The sequence below is a fragment of the Prinia subflava genome, chromosome 17 (assembly GCF_021018805.1).
Source record: "Prinia subflava isolate CZ2003 ecotype Zambia chromosome 17, Cam_Psub_1.2, whole genome shotgun sequence".
NCBI classification, from domain to species: Eukaryota; Metazoa; Chordata; class Aves; order Passeriformes; family Cisticolidae; genus Prinia; species Prinia subflava.
The window spans coordinates 12,063,037-12,073,069 of NC_086263.1; the positions used below are offsets into that span (position 1 = coordinate 12,063,037).

The 10,033-nt window shown below is 46.4% G+C and overlaps 1 long non-coding RNA gene across 2 annotated transcripts; it reads left to right on the forward strand.

Moving 5' to 3' along the window:
- The first annotated feature begins 1,242 nt into the window (after nt 1-1,242).
- LOC134559603 (uncharacterized) lies at nt 1,243-6,030 on the forward strand. Of its 2 annotated transcripts, none has more exons than XR_010082554.1 (3): nt 1,243-3,574; nt 4,576-4,651; nt 5,918-6,030. It is a non-coding gene; the product is annotated as an uncharacterized LOC134559603 (long non-coding RNA). The 2 variants fall into 2 exon arrangements; XR_010082553.1 differs by lacking the exon at nt 5,918-6,030 and adding an exon at nt 4,920-5,324.
- Nucleotides 6,031-10,033: the final 4,003 nt, after the last annotated feature.

The window sequence follows — 10,033 nt, forward strand, 5'->3', positions numbered from 1 at the left end:
AAGGTCCTTCTGTAGGATCCTTTCTTGGCCCTTCTAGAGGTGTGTGTTTTACTGGGAGGGGAGTGCTGAGGGGGAATTCCATCAGGATGGAGTTAACCAGCTGGTGAAGGACCAACATGAGGCAACCTGGGTTTTCTCTGCTCTTCTGATCTTCTTGGATCAAAGCTGGGACTCGCTGACCTTGGAGGTCTTTTCCAACAAGAACAACTCTGTGATTCTCCCTTCTGGGAGTTATTAGATGCTATAGATTTGCCTCCAGGATCTCATGTGGTGCCTTCCAAATAAAAATGTGGAGGCTACACGTGTTTGGCTTGATCTGCCTGACCCTGGCAAGGCATTTCTGAGGCCATTGTGCTACTGCTGCTCCCTGCCTGCAGCTGCAAGGCTTGACAGCGTGGAGCTGAGGCACAGCTCCCCTCAGCCCTGCTCAGACACTCACAGATAGCATGAACTGCATCGGGATTTGTTTTTCTTCTTTTCTTGTTTGGTCAAAAGCAACAGGAGATTTTTTTTTTCCCCCCTGAAAGAACAGCAGTGTTTGGTTTGAGAAAGGATGAGGTCAAGAAGTGGCAGGAAAAGGCTGTCTCATTGTGTTTTTGGTTACTTGATTGCTTTTTTGCACCTGCACCAGACTTCCACTGGTGAGAACTGGGGCTTTGCTGGGCTCCCAGAACGGCGCTGTCGCAGAGGAAACATCTTCCACTCTTCAGTCGCATCCTGTGTTTTCCTTCTCACTCTGTCATCACTTGACAAAGCAAAACCCCGAGCTCACATTGCACGTTTCCACAGCCATCCACCCTTGTGTTCCCAGCTGCTGTCAGGATGGGAAAGTGGAGCCACCAGCAGCAAAGGGAATAAGTGGCAGGTGATTTTAAGGGCTCTCTTCCCATCAGGGATGTACCTCTTGGTTTTCTACAGTCTGTTCTCTGCAAATACAGAGAAATACTGCAAAATGAGAAGTTTAAGAATACAAAAGAAGAAAGGAAGAATAAAAAAATCTTGCGAATGAAAGGTTTGAGAAGAAAAAAATTAAGAATTAAAAGGTAAGAAAGAAGGAAACAGAATTTACAGGTCATGTTTCTGGGCTGTTTCAATAGCAGTTTAATTCACATAAATTCCTGTGTGTGTGTTGAAACTTCCTTTGCATTGCCTTCCCCAAGATCAGAGACCACCAGGAATGCAACTGGGAGAGAGGCAAAGGATTTCCCATTCTTAATTCTGCAAATGGGTCATGCTCTGACCTTCAGTGAGTCACTTATCTGCTTGATGCCGCCAGTTTTACCGAGGTTACAACTGCTGACTTGTTTCTAAGGATTTGGAAACATTCTTGGGCCAAATTACAGATAACTCGATTTAGCTGCAGCAATTAAACAGAATCAGTTCCTTCCCACCCCGAGCTGTGGTTACATGTCAAGTTAAGCAAACAGCTCAGCTGCTGCTGCAGCACCTGCAGGGAGGGACTGACCCATAAAAAATCTCATTTTGTTGGACACCTTGTTCAGAGGCTTTGGTTTGTGCAGTTACCCTTAATCTGCACCATGTGTAGCTGATAGGCTGCAGTGGGAGCCCTTCCTGTGGGGCTTTCCAGGGATGTGCAGTACGTGCCTCGCGCTGGCTCCAGGGCACTGTGCACAAGATTTTCTGCAGGCAATGGTCTCTGGGTTCTAATAACTTATTGGGCAGGTGGATGGAGAGCTGACATCTGTCCAGTCCTATTGGCACCTCCGTGGTTTTATTTTTGGTTTAGGAAATGGCAATGTGAAGCAAGCTTCTTTCCTGCCATTTTTTTTCCCTAGGGTGTTGTTGTTTTGTTTTGTTTCCTTTTGTTTTTTTCTTTTCCACTTTCTGCTCTAACTTTGCCTGCTCTGCCTATTCCAAAGGCTGAAGCAGGTTAGCCCCTCTTCTCCATCCTGCTCCCACACAGGCACATTTTGGAAAGTACCACAGCCTCAAATTTGCAATCTGTGCAGTTTGAGTGTGTCAGATACTCCAGTCTCTAACACCAGCTATTAGGGCTATGTTTAGTCTAGCAGTATTTGAAATAAATTTGAGCTGGTGGAATGTGAGAGGACTTTAGAGATTGCTGGAAAAGAAAAATTATTCCAAGAAAACCCATATATTCTCAGGAACCCCAGAGGCTCAAAGAGAGAGCAGAGAAATAGGTTATCTATAGCCCAGGCAAATAAAATATTCTTATTATAACTCCATGGGCACTATGCCAACTCTCTGCAAGCAATATTTCTCTTTGCATCTTGCTTTGCCAGTTAATTGGACATCTATTATTTCATGATTTCAGCAGGAAACATAGCCTGAGTGATGACTTTGGTACCCAGCCCAGTGCTACTGTGCACTTTCTGAGCTCTGAATTGTGCAAATGCTTCCAGTCAGCCCCTGCTCCTTCTCCAAGTGTGTGTGAACTGTCAGTGCTGCTTGCTGACATTTTCTAGGGACACTGGGGCTGTGACATGTTCCTCCAGCAGCTCTTTCCATGATGTTCAGGGCCCTGCAAGGATGGAGGCAGCTCCTCCTTCCCCATCTCCTGCTCCTTCCTTTCCCTGCCTGGGATCAGTCCTTGGGGACAGGGGGACAGCTGGAGGACAGAGCCACACACCACGTGCAGGGATGTGGCAGCCCAGGGCTGGTCCCCAATGCCCACTTCTCTCTGCCAGATTATTTTGGTCAGTTAAATGTAGAAACCATGGTGGAAGCAGCTTATTTTAAGATTATACCATTTCTTGGGTTTTTTTTTTTTTTTTTTGCTGTCAAGATCCAGATTTTGCAAACAAGTTTGTTTACCCTTTCCACCCAGCTCTGGGGTTATCCAGCCACAGAGCAGAGCCTGAGCGTGGTCACAGCTGCCTGCCCGGATGCCCACAATGAATTGTTTGCTGACAAGCTTCAGACCTGCCATTACTCAGAGAAATTATTCAGCAAATAGTTTTGAATAATGAACCCCTTTGAGAAGTTTGAGTTGTTTTGCAGGCAGATTCCAGGCAGGGAACACACTCAGGAAGTCGGAGCTTTCAGCACATTTTCCCCTCTGTTTGCCAGGCTGTGGAGCTGGCAAAGCTTCTCTTTCTGATACCTCCACCTGGATTAAAGTGCTCCACCAGAGTCGTGTGATGCAGGCTGAGGGTGCCCACTGCTCTGACACAGCTCAGCCACTCTGGGCTCCCAAATCCTGCCCAAGCTGGATCGTGGAGACCTTTCAATAAACACCTCCTTTATTCTCTAGCTCCGTCCAGTTTCTCTTTGAGCCTCCCCATGGCAGGGGGGTTGCAACAACATCATATTAAACATCCTTTCCTACCCAAACCAGGCTATGATCTGTGAAATGGCCTGCTCTTTGTTTTGGAGCTGCCAGAGGGGGAGGATGGCAGCGCTGAAGGCTTGAGCATCCTCGGGCTGTTCCCTTGAGCCGTGTCCGTGCGCATCTCTGCCGGCAGGAGCGGCTCTGCCCTCACCGGGACCGACTCCTGCATATTTGAAGCTCTCTGGCCAAAACCTGTCAGCGGGAGAGCAGCAGAGGAGGAAACAGCTTCAGACGCTCGTACGCAAATGCTTCTGCCCAAAGGTAGGACAGGAATACAAATCACCTCCTCTCTTCTCTCTCCGCTGGGCTCTGCGCGCTTACATTTGCAATTTCTGCATATTCAGCTGCGTTTGAAACGCTCCCCAAAGCTCCCGCAAGTCCTTCCCCTTCGAGGTGGGAAATTCCCTTTCTCGGGATGTTTTGCCACCTAGTGCCCAGCTGGGAAATCTCATCCATCTGCGCCTCGGGGAGGCAAAAGCACCAGGAGTGACTTTTTTGGGGGAGATCGTAACATTTTAGGAGTTCGTAAATATTTAGGAGGATAAAGTGATGCGTTGATCAAATGCATCAAATGCAAATAAAGTAGATTTAGGTACTTGGGTGGGTCAGACTCATTGGGAGGTAACAGGGCATACTGGTATCTCATTTGTGACAACAGGCTTCAAACTCTAGAGTTGTTCCACTGCTGTCATTCCTGTTGGACCTCTGAAAAGGTGAAGCTGCAGAGAGTGAAGAAAGGATAGGAGCAAAGAGCTGCTGACCTTAGGGATGAGTATCACAAAGGGCAGTGGAGTTGGATGGGAAGAGGAATGGCAGAAAGGACAGGGATGATCCAGAGAAAAATCAGGCAAGGAAATTTCCATCAGTCTCCAGTTTGGGTCTGCCTTGGTTCTCCCATCCTTCAGAGAGCAGCTTGCTCCTGCTGCCCAGGTGTTGTGTGGGTTTGGAGCTGCTGGTGCAGCTCTGAGGAAGAGGAGCTCTGCCTTGTTTCCAGCTGGCTGAGAGCACATCTCACTGCTGTGGCCCTGCTCAGGAGCTGCTGGTGATGGACGGGACAAGTCTGTGCACAGTGGGCTGGAGGTTTGTCAAACAACAAGGGAACAATGACACCGCTGACCCAGAGAGACCCGAGCCCAGAGCAAACTCCCTGCATGCCTGGATATAACAAATATAACAAATAACATCAGCTGGGAAGCCACATCTGCATTGGATTCTCTGTGTCTGTCTCTCCCCCTCTCTCTCTTTCTCACTGCTATGACAAGTTGCTGATGATGGAGAAATGCCCGTTTGGAGAAGGGTGAGAAGGCAGAAGGCAGAGATGAAGCTGAAGAATCTCAGGTGAGCAATGCCCCCACAGCATCCGATTTATGGCCAGTGTGCCAGCTCTCACTTGCCACATGCCCTGCAGACAGAGGATGAGAAGCAATTCCTGGTGTGGGCATTTGAAATTTCTCACCATCACCAGGTTTCACTGAGAAAGGGAGGCTTGGAAAGCCTCTGTCAGAGCAGAGTGCCTGCTGGTGTGAGGGACAGCCCTAAAACAGCAGCTGGAAACTGAGGAGGACAAACATGCAGTGCCTGGGCAATGACTTGGTGCTTTTTGTAGCCAGGAGCTGACTTAGGAGAGGAAGTCCTGTCCTAAAGAATCCTGTCACAAGCATCCTGCCTGCATCTGAAGGATGCTCCTGGAGAGGCAGACACCCAGGCTGGGGCCAGTCTGCCCATCTCTGACTTCAGCCAGCATCGTCATGGCATCGAGCACCACGGCTGGTTCAGCAGCAAGGACAGGCAATCGTGTGCACAGCCTTCTGTCACTTTGTATTTGTGCAGCCAACTAATCTGGTGTTGCATGCCCTTGATGTGACCAAGCACTCTGAGCTCACAGGGATCACATTTTCAAAGCTATCAGCCTCCTAAATATGCCAATAGGTGACTAATGGCTTCCAAGTGCACTATGCTCTAAGAACCCTGAGACATACAAAGGGGCTGAGATAAGACAGGAGAGGGAAAAGGCTTTGTATCATTAAAAAAAAAATGAAGCTGCAACTCTCAAGTGTTTTGAAAGAAAGTGTCTAATATGAATTTCTAATGAAAATAAAAACATGAAAGAAATGCCTTAAATATTTCAATGACTTTGTCGACTGGTATTATAAAGTATGTATTACTAAACGACATGTTCTGTCGTGGTTCTGCAGCAACTGATAAACAGCATCTTCTCACAAGTTGGTTTTTTTATATATATTCCCCTAGATTGTGAAATGCAGCTCTGTGGAGCTCAGCTTACCCCTATCTATTTATCTTAAGAACAAAGTACCAAAATATCACTGTAGCAGATACACAAATCGTCTCAAATAATATCCTTCTGATGTATAAATCATCACAAAACCCGGTCATCATCAATGGCTGGAACAAAAATAGAACCATTGCTACATGCTTTTAAAAAAAATTACTATTCAAGATTAAAGGTCATGAAAACCCAGTTTTGCTGTCTGCTTTAAAGGCTCAGGTATCAGAGGAGTCTTGGTCAGAGCAGAGATAAGGCCTTTCTCACCATAAATGAAAGTTGATGTAAGTAACAATATCCCTGTCTCTGACCTGTGACAGAAACCAAACTGGTGTGTGAGGAAGAAACTACAGTTCCAAACCACCATGAAGTCAGCAGAAAATCTTTTCCAGATTGTTTTTATCTCCAGCTGGGAAGCGTGGTGAAATTTAGAATTCCCTCGTGCCTCTCAAAAACTGGTGGTTGAAGTAGCTCATCTATAAATAAAGTTCCATTTATACGGAATGAAGATTCCAGTATCTCACCAGGTCATTGAAAAGACAACCAACAGCTTCTATCCTGTTACATCACAATTCCCTGTGGAAATCCCCTTTTCTTGTCCTTGAGATTGGTGTTGAAGCCTTGATGTGAGCAGGGCACTGGTTCTGCTGAGCCATCAAGCAGGCTTCAAAGCTGCATCCTAAAAAAACCAAACCTCTCAATTTTCCTGCGTCTGGGATATGTTACAGAAGCAAGGGAATTACATTAAATGGTCTTTGTAGAGTCCAGAGAGTCAATAATTTTAATGCTGGGTTCTTTTCAAGCTGGTTTTAAATTTGTCATTATTCTTTAAATGGATTTGTTGATGGAATGGTGCAATTCAGTTTAGGGCTAGGAATCCTGGGCTGTTTCCTACAGAGATGCAACGAAACAAAATACAATGAACCACCACTTCAGATATCCCAGAACCCACTCTCAGGTAACTGGAGTGTCTCTGGGGCACAGTGGAACTCCCAGCTCTCATCAAGACCTGGGACATGGAAGTACTAAGAGCTTCCAGTAGGTCTGATGGGATATAACTCTGCAGCAACAGATACAGGAAAAAACATGAATTCTATTAATTTTATATCATCTTAAGGATCTCTGGGCCAGCTATGTCATGGAGAAGTGTAATATTTCTCCAAGAGCTGCAGAATCTGTGACGGTGGAGATGGAATCTGGATAATCATGTGTTTGGGGTACGTATTTGAAAACAGTCTTGTGAAAAACTTGGATTAGTTTTAAACAATTTAAGAGAGGGCCATGCCAAATTGGCATCATCTTACAATTGCTCATGACTTTATCTTACTCAGTGACTAGCACAGCATGTAATTCTCTGGGAACAAGGTGTGAGTGTTTGGGAAATCTTTATATAATCTATGAAAATTGGAAGGAAAAGAAGAAGAATGTGAATTCTTTATGTGGCTGCTGTGATGTCTGTTCCTGTTGATGGAAGGTGCTTCAAAGAGAGCAGAGGTGAACTCCATGAGTGCCTGGGAGATCAGGGCTTGGGAGGAGGAGTTTTAGTGGAAATCCTGGCTGACCCTGGGGATGTGGGACAGCAGGGCATGGGAGGACAGCCCCTGGCATGGTGGAGGAGCTGGGTGCTTTCATGTGTGCCAAAGCTGGGCCACCAAAGAGCACAAAAATGAGTCACCACCAGCTGAGGGTGAGCCTGGCAGACACTTCTGTGAAGTACCTTCATCCTTTGTGAAGGCATTGTGTGGGCTTGAATTCAAACCTTTCTTCTGAGCTGGCTCCACGTCCTGTCCTCTCCGTGGGTTGAAAGAGAGAGAGAGTTCAAAACCAGTTACTTAATGTTTCTCTTTGGATGTTCTCTTAGGTTTACATTTCCTGGATGAGGGAGGAGAAATGTGCACGTAGAATTTCCTAGTTGAACTCTAGCATGGATTCATGTGTTCCCACCAGGATGACAATACAGGTACCCTACTTTGCAATTTTTCTTTGAAGACTACAGGAAAAGAGAGCCTGTGGAAACCCCTCTCTCACCTGGTAGGGAAGATGGAGCCAGGAGCTCTTCTGAGTTTTGCAGGTGCTTTTGCATTTTCTACACCCTGACACGTCCCTGACGTGTCCCACGTCTCACCCTGACCTTGTTCTGCTCTCTCTGTGTCTGCTGGACACAGCAAATGTCTCTGACCCCAGTTCCTGCGTGTCTCAGCTGTTTCTGTGACACCCAGCAGATGGTGCCACCAAGCAGCACATTTACATGAGCAGTTTCTTGTCGGAGGTGTTTTAAGTTTGCTTCAATCACTGCACATGTCCTAGGACACAGCAGAATTCCTTCCTCCTCCCACTACAAAGAGCTTTTCCCCCAGGCTTTGGATATTGTCACAGAAAACATTTAGACTTTAATTTTTCTCAATTTTCATCGTGTCAACTAATTAGCATCATTTTTACTGTACAAATATTTAGGGAAAAAACAAACAAAAAAAGCCTAAGCTGTGATCATTCCTTTTTGAATTTATATAATTTCCCTGGTTTTTCAGGTTTTTTGAGCAAAATTCAGTGCTCAGATTTTTCATTGGGACAGGATCTATTGTTAGAAAACTACTGTGAAACAAGTGGTTCTGGATAAGAAATGTTAGGAGTGAGTGAGTGCTCAGCACCTTTAGTCACGTCTTAAGAATCTTGGCTCTTTATTTTCTACCTCCTTAGCAGCACATCTGCAAGGGAGAGATCCACTGATGGTTCTGTCCCTGGCCAGGCTGGAGGTTTTAGAAACTCATTTCTTGTAACCAGAGCTGTCAGCAAAGGAGCAAATGGTGAGCTCCATTTCCATCTTAGATGTCTTCTGCTGCACCAGCCCCCAAATGAGAATCCCTCCTGTGCAGCACAAATGCTTTGATAATTCAGGCTGTCAACTCGTCTGCAAAAGGCAGAAAAAGAGATATGAGAGAAGGCTCCCCTGTGGGTAAAAAACAATATTAATTCCTGATCCTTTGCGTTTTTCTTGGAAGTTTCACCTGTGGAGCATTTGGTTTCCACTGTCTCAAAGCATGGCTTTCTTTTTGCAGGCTGTTTAAATATTTACCTTCTCTGCCCTTCTCATCCCACCATACTTCAAACCAGAGAAGGGAATATTTATCCACATGCAGCCTGGAAGATGCTTTGTCTGAGTAACAAATACTTGCAGTTTAATAGAGACTGGAGTTTTCAGTCTTTGAGAACATGTATTACAGCCTCAATTTGGAATAGGTGATGAGGTGATTACTAAACCCTGGTTGCCATGGGGAAAGGGAGGAGGGTGATTGCTTTTTGATGGAAGAAACGAAGAGGTACCAACAGTAACTTACTGCTAATACACTCTCAAGGTGCACTTGGCATCAATGCATCTGGTGGGGAGCAGCAGTCAATCTCACTAATGTGTGAGGAGTCAGCTTTAGCAGCACCAGTTATTGATGCAGAAGGTCACTTTCTGTGACTGGTCACTCCTTGCAGCCTCCCTCGAGTTTGGTGTCACTGTGGGAGTGATTCCTGCAAGGGCACTTGATTGAATTTGTGAGTTCTCACAAATCAAGCAGATATTGGCCACCTACAAACAGGAGAAAAGCACCAGCCCAAGATGGGATCTGGAGGCTGAGGGATTCTTAATAAGGCAGATTATTGTGCTGGTGTGCTGGAGAGCAGCTCCTGCCTTAAAATTCCAGGGGCTTAGAGGGAAAGCTGTACAGTGTTGGGGCTGCTCCTGGGGGTGCAAGGATGTCCCAGCTGAACGTGCCTCAGAGTTTGTGTCAGTGCTTTGGTGCTTTAGAGCACAAGGAAGAGACTGGATCCTTGATTAGATCCACCAGGCTGGACTCTTCCCAGCCTGGGATGAAGCTGCAGTCACCCTCCCCTGGAAAAACAGGCAAGGGGAATTTGCCAGCACCTCACAGTCCTTGGGGAGGCATCCTGACTGTGGCACCTTTCCAGGGCAGAGCTTGGTCTGGGAAAACACCAGACTGGCTGAGATGGGGCTGAGCATCAATTCAGGAGCTTGAGAGTGAGAGAGGGCTGGGGCAGGTGGTGGCTGCTCTGTCTGCTGGTGCTGAGAAGCTCTGGGCAGCTTCACCCTTTCCTACACCCCTCTCCTGGAGAATGTGGTTGAGGGCTGCCCTTCTCTCTAGAGTGGGAAGTATTTTGGATGTAACTATTGAAAATAAGGGCCAAGTCCTGCCTTCTGTACCAGCTGTCCCCAGTATTTCTGGGGGGACCCTGCACAGGTAACCAACCAGCCCATTTGCCCTGGGTCACTGTGGGTTTTTCACTTTGCTCTTTTTCTCTTCTTGGTGCTTTTCATGTGGGAAACAGCTCCCAAATAGCCAAATATCAGAGTCTTTGGAATGACACTTCCCTTATCATCATCCTTAATGATCAGACAGTGGTGGAGACACATCACTGTAATTGTGTTTGTC